Here is a 10,794-nt window from a genome sequence, read left to right as displayed (position 1 = left end):
TGGTAGCTGGAGAGTCAGGTGAAGGACTCTTATATGAGCTGGTTACTTGAGGTATGTTTTCGAGGACGAAAACTCTTTTAGTGGGGGAGAGTTGTAACACCCGTATATTTTAATTTTTAATTTAAATGGAAATCTATCATATAAGAAAAGTCTACCATTTGAGCAATTCTTAGGCTATCCACATCAGCAAAATCTTCCACAATTTTCCACGTCATCCCCTACTCTTCTTCATACTGAGTGCTACGACAGTTATCTTCCATGTTCTTCAATTTCCACTATTCTCATAACTGCCCTTAAACCCATTTTCTTCCACAGTTACGAAACTTTGCATCTTCCCCCTCCAATCTTCTTCTACAGCGGTTTCACAAAACCCTTTCTCTTCCAAATGCAAAAACAATTCTCAATTTCTCTGTAACATTAAACTATCCAATACTATGTAATCAATAGCACTGCTATGGCATTCAATTGATGAATCTCGATGCAAATTAAAGCTCTTTCACGGGGAGGCTATCGCGTCGGAATCGTAATCGATGACTTTTAGTAAAAAGGAAAAGAAAACATTGTCGGAATTTCTCACGGTTTCTGGTGGCCTTCCTCCCGACGATGGAGAAATCCGGTTGCGTTTTCCAGTGAATGGAGTTCAGCGCGACTAGGAACAAGATTGAAGGGCAAAGGTACGATGGCTATAATGATGTGTTTACAACCATTATGATATGATCTATGCTTTGACTTCGCGATATCAGAATCTGAATAGCAATCTGTCGGATTTGATTGAAAACTTTCTCGAAGTTTTACATTGGCGTTTGGTTTAGATGTCAATTATTGTCTGAAAAATGTATTTTATCTTGCTATTTTCTTTCATTACTTTTCAGGTGCATGGGATGCTATCTCAAATGGACATTTTGGTTTATCTGCATTCCCTGAGGAGGATAGCTATTATTTTATTTAATCTCTGTCTTCCCTATTTGTTAAATATTTATTTATTCTTCCATATTTTAGAGCCAAACATTAGTTCTCCGCTAAATCCACAAGCAGCACAGCTTTGGAGCAATCAAGAAGGTATATAAGCATATTAATATTTTTCATATGATTTGTATAATATATCTTTTGATCTTTTAAGTAATTTTGTTATGTTTTTATTTTTACTTCTACAGAATACAGGAAGATGGTGGAGGAGTTGTACAAATCTCCAGTGGCTTAATTTAGATGTCAAAGTTCTCATGGATTTTATTTCTCTATGTCTGATGGTGATTTGTTCTTGATTGTATTGGTAGTTATGTTTATATTATACTAACCCTTTCCTTACATTCATATAGAGCGTCCCAAACCCAGATGGATATCGATAGAACCGTCACCGATACAATAGAAGGTAAGTTGATTTTCATAAATTTCTTTCTTTACAATTCCTTTTTCTCATTTGTTGCTATGTTAAATCATTGAATCAATTCATTTGTTGCTCTGTTTTCTATATTTGTTACATTTTTTTATTTCATTTGTTGATTCAGGTATACGACGTGACACAATATTAGGAAGATCATTTTGACGTCATGACTATCACTGAGAATCAAACATTTTGTAATGGCTAAGTGATATATAAAATAAATAGCTACGCTATGTGAATTGAACTGATGTGTACTGATTGAGCACTGATTGATTTTATGCAGGTTTTGGGAAGTCTCAAACAACTCATTGGAATTGAATTGATAAGCACTGATTGAGCACTGGTATCTCTTTAAATGATTATCAAGTTTCTGCATACACAAGACAGATTTTAAATGGCTTGAAGTATCTTCATGAAAATGATGTAGTCCACAGGTAGCAGATTTTGGTATGTTATCCCCCAGGGTACAGAGTATGTGAGTAAATACTTGGTGCCATTTGTTTTTTGATGATCTCTTTCTTAAAACATTTTGCATCTTTTATTTTCCTGTCTAATGTTTACTTATATTGATTCTCCTTGCAACACTAGCTTAATCCTAAATTCACCTGCTTATTGGTGCTATTTATGCAAGGGTGTCGCCCTCGGTTTTTTACCATACCTCTCGTGAGAGATATATGAACTGACTCTTCTTTTGCTTTTGTGTTTTTGAAAATCAGAGAGTCGCCACCGGCTTTTATTTTATCCAATTAAGGAAAGGTTTATAAAAGAAACAGAAAAACACCTTTAAGAGATTTTGGGTAAGGGGGTAGGTTATACAAAGGGAAGGTGTTAGCACCCTTTGTATCCATGGTTATCCATGGGCTCTTAATTGCTTAGCTCACTTGTTTTGAATCATTTGTCTTGCCTTGAAATGCTTGTATGTGGTTTTAAAATACCTTTGTAGATTGACTTTGTAATGATCCTTGTGCGGATGTATACAAAGTGTTTTATCTTTCGAAAGATGTTTTGAAAAAAAAAGCTTTAACTTCGTAATGATCCTTGTTTGGATATATACCAAGTATTGTCTTTTTTGAAAGTTTTATTTTGAAAAAACAATGATATATGAGACATTTGTTTGTTTTGATTTGAGCAAGCAATTAGGAGGTCTACCCTAAATTTATAAGGTCTTTTCCCATTTCCTTTAGAAAATTCTCCTTTTACCGGATGTAAACAAAAGTTCGATTTTGCATTTGAAACAGTAGAATTTGATTTTTTTTAAAAAGTAACAGAGGGATTACCCTAAGAGGTGCAAGTGTGATTGTGTTTTGATTCAGATATTTTTATCTTTGAAGTTAGTGACCTAACGTTTCAGTTTTTATCTTTGACATACACGCAGTTTTATATATACTGGAATTAAAATGCGGGAATGTAAAATGCGAAAAGTAAATCTACGCTATTACATCGATTGTGCGGGAAATGTAAACTACGTTATTTACATGATTTTGACAACCTATACACTTTATCTAGGAATTTAAATTGCAATAAGATAAAAGAAATATTTTTGGTTTGTTAGATGGTTGATTTTAATTAGGATTAATGCATGATTAATTTTAATTAAAATAAGAAAAAGGTGGAAATAAAATTTAAACCTAAAAATTAAGTTTAAAATATGTTCATATTGATTGTTAATTAATTTTAAAATAAAACTATTTTTTTTGGATTTTTTGAAGTTGTTTTTGAAATTAATAAGTTAAATTAACATATAATTATACAAATAATTAAAACTTAAAGAGAAAAATATTCTAAATATGTACAAAATTATTCTATAATATATAAACTAAATTTAATAAAAAGAACAAATTTTTTTTCTGATTTTTTGATTGGTTGAAATAATTAAAAAGCAAATATATAAATATATACTAATTAATTAAACAAAATATCTTAATTATTAAGAAAAATAAATTATTTTTATGTCAAAAATTAATAGATTATTTTATAAACCTAAAAATATTTTTATTATATTTTTTTGATTTTTTAAACTATTTTAAATTAATTTTGCAAAGAAGACTAAATAAAATAAAAAATATAATAATATGATCACGTGTGGTGGATGAGAGAGTCCATGTTATGGACTGGCGAAGCATATGCGTTGGATGGTGTGATCAGATTGATCTGATGGACATGGACGCATGACACATGGCTTGTTCCTACGCTGCAAAACACAGAATCAGAAAATTTTAAAAAAATAAAAACGCGCGCGCTCTGGCCAACCAGAGGACGCCACGTCTTGTCTTCTTCATCAGACATGCTCTTTTACACCGCTCATTTGCAGGTGGTGTAAAAAGCTCCAATCTATTACACCTGCAAAATAACGAATACAAGCAAAACGTAAAAGAAATTTGGCGCGAGGCCATGGTTCAACTCGTCTGGTTCATACGAATTCAATGAGACCTCTTTGAACCTGTAATTTTGCCTAATTCGAGAAGCCCTAATTTTGAGATCAAGAACCCTAAAATGGTGGCTTCGTGTACAAGCACCCAAATCTCAATTAAGCTTCCAGAAACGATCAGTACATCAAACTAAACTCAAATATATGTCTACATCTTGTTAAACATGCATGAATGATCAGATATGAGGTGTTTTATGTTTGAACAAACCGTGGCTTGTGTGGCTCAATTTGTGAAGCTTTGATGCTTAAACCTTATTTTGATAGGTTCAATGAAGTTCAGAAATGATGTTTGGATACTTAGTTTGGATTGAAACTAACTGAAACTTAAAATTCGAATTTTAAATTTCTTGCAAAATTTCAAGTGTGTTACAAGTGTGTTACAAGCATAGTAATGGTTCTGAACTTGTGTCTCTTTTGCTACTGAAAGGTTCTACTCCATTTGTAAGCCATGGAGGGACTTAAATCTTAAGCTAACAAGCATTAAGTGCTTTTGAATTTTTGACTTTTTTAATAATATATAGCTTTGAATTCAAGCAACCATGGTTTGATTTTCTTCAACCTCTTGCTCTAGGCCTGCTGTACCATCTCTTTGGGGCAGAGTTGAATCAATTTTGAGGGCTCTAGCTTAAGAACAAAGCTACATAACATTATCTTGCACCATTTCTTTTTCAATTTAATCTTAAATGTCATAAAATTAAACCAAAAAGAAATAAAATGTTATATGCCTTAGGTTGGTCGTGGGAGGCCCTTAACATTATTGGGAACATGTTTGGATCATGAAAACTTGGCCCCTTTTGGAAAACAAACATTTTTGATCAATGTTGATTTCATGCATTTTCCCAAAAAATAGCCAACTTCAACAAGGCATAAATCCCTCAATTTTTATCATATGAAGGAGTTCTTGTACTTTTTAGAAACCTCAAGATGTCCTCTACAAGCCACTTTGGAAACTTTTTTTCATTTGGAGAAGTTATCTTGATGTTATGGCCTTTGACAAAAAACCACTTTTTGTTGACTTTGAAAATGACCTGTAATGTATGAGCTCATATTTTTCAAATGGTGAATCCAATGACCATGGGATCAATTGCATTTGAAATATAATTGAATTTCCTTCAAAACAAGCTTTGGTTGGAATTTTTTGAATGAACGAGGAGAGAGTTATGGCCGGTCAAAGTTCAGTTGACTTTTTAGGAGAAAACCCTAATTTTGAAACTTAGGGTTTTGTTGATTTTTTATCTTTCTTTGATGAATTATGATCAACCAATGATCAAATGATGAATATTTTGACAAAATATGGATGTTGACAAAAAATTTCATTTTTGACTGTCTGTTGACTTTTCGGTCAAACTGGTCGTCTGTTGACTGTTTGAGCTGCTGACTGTGCGTCTGAGCGAATTGAAGTTTGAAAATTTGTATGGTGGTACTTTGAGATATATGGAGGTCCATGAAATCCATTTGAGGTCTCAAAAAACTTGTTCTCCTGAAAAAAACAAAAACCCTAGTTAGGGACTGTTCGTGTAAGAGGCAGTTAAGCGTACCCGATTTTTGTGCAGTGTTGAGTCTCTGCTAATCATGTGATATTCAGAAGACTTCTAGAACAAAAATCTAGGAATTTTAAAATGCAAAAGATTGATTTGATTGATGGTACAAAACACGGAGAATTGCACTGTCAGCGGGTTTGACTGTCAACTGACTGTTCAGGCATTAACGTAGCAGTTAAAGTGAAAATTCAACAGTTAAAGTTAATTTTTTTCTTTTTGTTTTTTGTTGTGTTAGTGGTGAAAATTTATTTACATGAGTTGTTAGAAAAACACAGACATAATAAACAAATAAAATATACTGTATGCGAACGAAATTACCGATAATAACCCTGAAAAATATTTAATGCACAGAAAAATAAATATTTAACTAGCAGAAAACACACAAAATATTATCTGGATAATTAAACTACAGTACGACAAATAGTATGACATTTAATACTGACAGTACAAATATTACATAATATAATGAACAGTACGACGAGTAAACGGTACGTTATTTGAAAACAAAAGATACGACAAACTTTAAAAATGACGATTAATAACCCATGCTATAAATAATAACATATAGATGATTGGGAGTATAAACAACCCAGGTCCGCATTTTTCAGGACTATGCAGACAGAAAAAGGACATGATTACCACTACGACGGTGATGACCATAAGAAAACACGTATCCATCCGCTTCGCCATTTTTGCCGAGGAAGAAGAGAGAATGAATATGAAGTAGAAATTTGAGAGATGAGTTGAAATTTGATGTGAGAATTTATGGAAAAAATGAGAGGTATTTATAGAGCAAAAAGAAGGATAGAGACGTTGGGGAATGAAGTGATTCCGTACAAAAAAGGAAAATTTGAGTGGTAGTAGGATTTGAAAAGAGAGATGTATAGAATAAAGTTAAGATTTGATTTTGAAAGTAAGAGATTTGAAAAGAAAGGAAAAGATTTTGAAAATAATAGAATATGGTACAAAAATTAGTGGGAAACAAAAATTAATAATAATTTACTCGTTACCAGTACAGTCTGAATCCCCCGGACTTTGCGCCTGCAAAAAATTAATTCTGTATCAATTGCGTCAGTACTATTTATCTGCAAATAAATCTCAAATAAATAGCGTGTGTGAAATGATAAACGGTAATTGGCGTTTGTGTAAGAATAAATTCAACAGCGAGCCAAAATACCGTATAATAAAAATTCTAAAAACCGAGTATTCATAAGATCAGGATATTTATGGAATAAAATCCAAGATTATATGAAACTCCCAATTTTTAGACAGAAGTCTGTTGCCTTCTTTCTGAAAAAAGATGCGGGCAAATTTTGGGGTATACAGTTGCCCCTATTCAATCTTCTTAAACCTGAAGAGACTGTTTGGAATCTGAAGGTAGAAGATGATTGAATATTTTAGATGCCCTGAAAATTTGCACTTACCTCCACCGGACGTGATGTTGGAATTTGCATTTGAATGTTGTCTGAGAAATGTTGTTGGCAGATCGAAACATTACCTGAGATGGGCTTTCAGATGCCATCTGGCAAATGTATTTGATGGTTTGTTCACCAGAATGAATCCATTGATTATATCTTGATGAAGGATTTGAAAACCTCTGCGTTGACCGTTTCGGAACCGTCCGAGGTTACCGCTTTAAGTCTAGGAGGCTGATCGTTACGGAATTGTCCAAAGTTTTTCCGCTTTAGATTTTGAAAGTTGATCTATGAGGAACCGTCTGAGGTATCAGCTTTGGATCTTGAAGATTGATCGTTGTGGAACCGTCTAAGGTATCGACTTTGATCTGAAAGTAGATCGTTGGTGGAACCGTCTGAGGTATCGACTTAGATCTGTAGGTAGATCATTCTGGAACCGTCTGAGGTATCAGCTTTAGATCTTGAAGATTGATCGTTGTGGAACCGTCTAAGGTATCGACTTTGATCTGAAAGTAGATCGTTGGTGGAACCGTCTGAGGTATCGACTTAGATCTGTAGGTAGATCATTCTGGAACTGTCTGAGGTATCAGCTTTAGATCTTTGATGGTAGATCATTAAGGAACCTGTCATACCCTAATTTTTGACCCCCCTGAGATGACATATCTTCAGGATTTTTCATCAGGTCAAGACAAGTACCCAGAGCAGTCATTTCTCCATCTGGTACCTAATCGAGGATGCTCAAAGACAAGAAAGCTCAGGCAAAGGATCAATCAATACAAGGATTAGTCCCTAATACAATCATGAGGCTCAAAGACTTCACTTTTCTCATCTATGATTGATTAGACATCCAGTCATATGAGTACAGGTTTACTCAGGTCGCCAGACTAGGGTTTTGAGCCTATCAAGGACTGAAATCAGGGATCACATTTGGGAAACCCTAAAAAACCTCAGAGGGTCATTCAAAGACATCAATCATCTTCAAATAACTCATATTACAAGGTCTACTGGACATCACACTTCAATTCAAAGTCTACAGTCATTACTTTCACATGGTCGACAAATTAGGGTTTTGACCTAATTCATCAAGATAGTTGACTTCTGATCAGGGCATGAATCCAAAACTCAAGACATGATTCAAGGATCTCTACTACCTCCATATAATCCATTTATATCATCCATTTGTGGAGAAGATCTTATTTCTACACAAAAGCCCAAAAATTCACTTTGTCAGGAAAAAGTCAACTGTGAAGGATCATCATTGACTTTTAAGGTTTTTGGTCAAAAAATGACTTTCAAAGATCAATATCATCAATATATGGATGTCAAAGTCATTTGGCCAAAGAAATCCAAAGAAATTCATCAAGGAGCGAAAAGTCGGGAATTAGGGTTTTTGAAGGCATGGTGAGATCTCAAAATTTCACCTACACAACTCAAAAAACTTCCAACATGAAAGTTGTAGATCTTGCAAAATAAAACAACATCTTACAAAGGAACTTTTTTCAAAAGATCAACCATTTATGAAGTTTTGGAAATTTTGAAGTTTAGGTCATAAACACTTAGAAATTTTTCTAAGTGTTTTAACCTAGTTTTCATCCAACTTTGGGCTCATTTTTCACAAATTTCCTAAATGATTCTGAAGAAGACATAAACTAATGATTTGAAGTAGATGTTTAGGGCTTTCCAAATTGTGTTCAACCTTCTCCAAATTCAATTTGAGCTAGGAGTTATGCTTGTTCAAAGTTGGCCTCATGAAGTAAAATTATAGGTCATGGGCACTTTTGGACTTTGCAAATTTTGTGCAAATAACCTCTCTTATGGATGCTACACGACCCATAACACATCTGAAACCATGCCATGCATTCATTTTCACCATGCCATAAGGATTGAAGAAGATTCTAAAAACAAGAACATGTGATTATGTAATGATTACATTTGTGAATTTATGGCAAATTGATGAATCACCCAAGGAATCTTCTCACCAACCAATTAGAGCTCATTTCTGGCTCAGAATTGTCCCCTAAGATCAAGCAAAATCGAGGGCTAGGGGATTGATCAAATGGAATCAAAATTCTCATCATTGCATAAGAGATATTTGCAAAATTCCTTCATGGCTAAGAAAGCAAATCAACTTCACTAAGGAAGCTCACTCCTCTGCAGCTATACTGATCCATTTGCCTATAAATACAGATGCATTCCTCATTCAAAAACACACCAAAGCAACCATATTACTTGCTTTCTCTTTCTCTCCTCTTGTTCATTGTTTTTCAAAGTTCTTTGGCAAGAAGAATCGATTTCTTCAAACCAAAGCTTATCTTTGGGAAGTGAGCATTCTAACATCTCAAGGGAGGTCATTTGAGGTGATCCAAGCACCCGGATCACTTCTGTAGGTGGAGGAACACCATTGTTGCTCTCACTTTGGAGCACTTGCAGTTGGAGGTCCATGGAGTGATTCAGAAGGTTTCAAGGCAAGCCAATCATCCAGACACACTCCTCAGGTCATAGTGAAGCTAACCAGATGGCTGCAGCTCATCTGTAACTCAGGATTCAACAACCTCCATGTCCACTTGAAGCTCAAATCGAGGGAGGTCCATAGAACAATTCAGAAGGATTCAGGCTACAATAAGCATCCAGTTAGCATCATTGAGTCTCAGGGAAGCTATTGAGATCATTCATTCAAACCCAGGTGCTCTCAATCATCCTCACGATCTCCATTTTCAGAGGTAAGTTTCTGAACTTCACCTCTCTAATTTAAGTACCTTTTGTGAAATAGCTCGATTCTATTTTGTTTAGCATCATCAGAGGATTGAAAACCCTCTATCATCATCCATTTATCTTTCAGTATAGTCATTTAATTTGATTTTGAAATTTTAGGGTTCTTCACGATTTCTGATAAATTAGTTAGATGTAGTTAATGATAGTTCATGTTAGTTACATATTTAGAATCGTGAGTGAAATTAGAGCAAGTTTCGTGTTTACATCATGACAAATGGTTGAGAAACGAGTGAGTTCAGAAATCCAAAAATGGAGAGCTTGAGGTTGAAGACGAAGATGGTGGTGGCGCGCAAATTTGAATTCTCAGGGCAGGGTTTATTTTATTTTGAATGGTATGCGTTTTATTAACGACTAAACAACTTGCCCTAGTGGCCACACATGCGCCCTTAGTATCATCATGCCACAAGTCTGGGGTTCGAATCCCCCTCGCCCCAGACTTTTTCATCCTTTTATTTTTTCAGATTTTTCTAACTTGTTTTAAAACAAAACCAAATGCGCGCGTGTTATAGTCACCAACTGGCGTTTGGCTCCGTGGTGTTGTTTTGAGTGTGTGGCTATAAGGGCGTGAGTTCAAGCCTTGCTAGGACCAAAACCTATTTTTTTTATCACTTTTCTAACTTAATTCCTTTACAACTTTAACCAATTATTTAACTTATCAAATTAATTCATTTTGACTTCATTTTTTAAACACTTGTTGATTAATATATATATTTTATAAATAATCAAAAAAATCATAAAAATATTATTTATTTCATGTATTTTAATTAGGTTTAAAATAGTATGTTTTAAATGTTTTCTTAAATACTTTAAAATATATATATTCATTTTGTTTTAACCTAATTACTTTGTGAATAATGTTATGATAAAAACCCTATTTATTTAGGTCTTAATTAGGTATAGATTTCATCTTTGCCTTAATTAAGTTGACTTTTGTCAATCTACAAAATTGTTTTCAATCTCCGATTAAACAGACGATTAAGGTTTTCAAACAACAAAACCTTATATCATTTCAATCTTTTCTTCAACTGTTTTCATAAACAGTAAATCATTTTTAAGTGGGCCTCTAATAGAGTGTAAGTCCCAAAAACCTTCTCTTCTTAGCTTGTTTTCAAAACTGTATTTTCAAAATCTTCTTTCTGTTTTCAAAACATTCTTCTGGTATTTGAAGGGCATTATTCCCGGTGAAACTCTTCAGATACCTATGTGACCTTTGTCCATCTTCACTTCTTCTGTTTTCAAAAACCATTAACTGTTTAT

At 33.9% G+C, this 10,794-nt stretch overlaps 1 long non-coding RNA gene across 2 annotated transcripts; it reads left to right on the top strand.

Moving 5' to 3' along the window:
- The first annotated feature begins 276 nt into the window (after positions 1–276).
- Positions 277–1,958, top strand: LOC131599271 (uncharacterized). Of its 2 annotated transcripts, XR_009282685.1 has the most exons (6): positions 277–674; positions 873–1,059; positions 1,162–1,208; positions 1,317–1,369; positions 1,506–1,575; positions 1,665–1,958. It is a non-coding gene; the product is annotated as an uncharacterized LOC131599271 (long non-coding RNA). The 2 variants fall into 2 exon arrangements; XR_009282684.1 differs by having other exon boundaries at positions 1,162–1,369.
- The last annotated feature ends 8,836 nt before the right edge of the window (positions 1,959–10,794 follow it).

This window comes from Vicia villosa, linkage group LG4 (assembly GCF_029867415.1).
Source record: "Vicia villosa cultivar HV-30 ecotype Madison, WI linkage group LG4, Vvil1.0, whole genome shotgun sequence".
In the NCBI taxonomy this organism is placed as follows: domain Eukaryota; kingdom Viridiplantae; phylum Streptophyta; class Magnoliopsida; order Fabales; family Fabaceae; genus Vicia; species Vicia villosa.
The sequence above is the reverse complement of the archived record's forward strand: the minus strand, read 5'-3'. Positions and strand labels throughout refer to the sequence as shown.